Here is a 1,883-nt window from a genome sequence, read left to right as displayed (position 1 = left end):
CTTTGAGACTCCACAGACTGTAACACTCCAGGCCTCCCTGCATCACCAACTCCCTGAGTTTACTTAAACTCATGTCCATTGAATCAGTGATGCCATCCAACCATCTCAGCTTCAACATCAGTCCTTCCAATGAATATTCAGGACCTGATTTCCTTTAAGATTGACTGGTTGGATCTCCTGCAGTCCAAGTGACTCTCAAGAGTCTTCTCCAGTGCTCGCTTCGGCAGCACATATACTAAAATTGGAACAATACAGAGAAGATTAGCATGGCCCTTGCGCAAGGATGACACGCAAATTCGTGAAGCGTTCCATATTTAAAAAAAAAAAAAGAGTCTTCTCCAATATCATAGTTCAAAAGTATAAATTCTTTGGTACTCAGCTTTCTTTATAGGCCAACTCTCACATCCATACTTGACTACTGGAAAAACCATAGCCTTGACTAGGCGGACCTTTGCTGACAAAGTATAGCCACCATTTTATACATTTTTAATTTGTGGAATTTTACAATTGAGAGAAAATTTGGTCTACTTTCACTTTGTTTTGCAAATGACAAAATTACAGCCTAGAAACTACAACACTTAAATATTCATCTATTCATTAATGTGTCTTTTCCCAAAACGCTTCTCTGATGTGTCTTATTATCAGGATTCATGTTCACTGCTTTCTTCACAAATCCAAGGATTACCACTACCCAGTGGAATTTATTAAGCCTGCTTTTCCATCTTTGGGTCACTAGTGTGATATCTGAAGTTCATAGTAACAGCTAACTATTCTGATAACATGGTCAATCCTAAGGAGATACACAGAGGGTAAATACTAGCTCTTCCTCTAATGTTGCCTCATTTCAAATGTACCTTGATTATATTTAACTTGCTGTAAAAACAATCTGCATTTAATGGCTTTTTGCATTCATAGTAAAATAATGTAACTAAATTCAGTAAGTCTGATAAGTCTCCCAAATTAGGCCTTGGTAATCACAATTCAGAAAAAAATATGGTTGTTTATTCATCCTTTTTCCAAAGGCTAGGAAAGCCCTCTTTTCATTGTTAATATTTTATTAATAAACATTTTCATTTAATTAAGATCACCAAAGCTATAAATAAAAATAAATATATGTTGACTTGATCTATCATTTGTTTTAATGCTGTTCATATTGATATGATTTATTATTATAAGTGAATAAACATTTCCTAAAGGGCAGATATATTATTTCAAGCATGTGTATAAATCAGTGATTTTTTTCAAATCTGATCTCATTTTTTATTTTTAAAATTTAAATCTATTTTTATTTATTCAGGCACAATTAATAAATATATTTACTTGCAAACAATTTAAAATGTACAATGCAACAATGATTTGATATAGGTATACATTGTGCAAGAATTCCCTCACTGAGTTAGTTAAAACATCCATTCATGCATATAGTGTGTGTGTATGAGAAAATTTAAGTTCTACTTTTTTAGAAAATTTCAGTTATACAAAACAGTGTTATCAAGTATAGTTACAATATTGTGCATTAGATCCTTACTCTTTATTCATCTTATAAATGGAAGTTTGTGCCTTTTTACCAGCCACCCCCTATTTCTCCCAGCCCCTACACTGTTTTCTCTTTCTGTCAGGTTATTTTTTTAAATTCCACATAAGGCAATGGCAAGCCACTCCAGTACTATTGCCTAGAAAATCCCATGGATAGAGGAGCCTGGTAGGCTGCGGTTCGTGGGGTCACTAAGGGTCGGACACGACTGAGCGACTTCACTTTCACTTTTCACTTTCACACATTGGAGAAGGAAATGGCAACCCACTCCAGTGTTCTTGCCTGGAGAATCCCACGGATGGGGGAACCTGGTGGGCTTCCGTCTATGGGGTCACACAGAGTCGGACAT

General features: G+C 35.5%; 1 non-coding gene across 1 annotated transcript; it reads left to right on the top strand.

Annotated features, from left to right (window-relative positions):
* The first annotated feature begins 211 nt into the window (after positions 1-211).
* Positions 212-318, top strand: LOC129550837 (U6 spliceosomal RNA). Its single transcript, XR_008684959.2, has one exon. It is a non-coding gene; the product is annotated as a U6 spliceosomal RNA (small nuclear RNA).
* Positions 319-1,883: the final 1,565 nt, after the last annotated feature.

The sequence above is a fragment of the Moschus berezovskii genome, chromosome 21 (assembly GCF_049115385.1).
Source record: "Moschus berezovskii isolate FMDL1 chromosome 21, NW_MosBer_1.0, whole genome shotgun sequence".
NCBI classification, from domain to species: domain Eukaryota; kingdom Metazoa; phylum Chordata; class Mammalia; order Artiodactyla; family Moschidae; genus Moschus; species Moschus berezovskii.
This window is presented reverse-complemented; position numbering and strand designations above follow the sequence as displayed.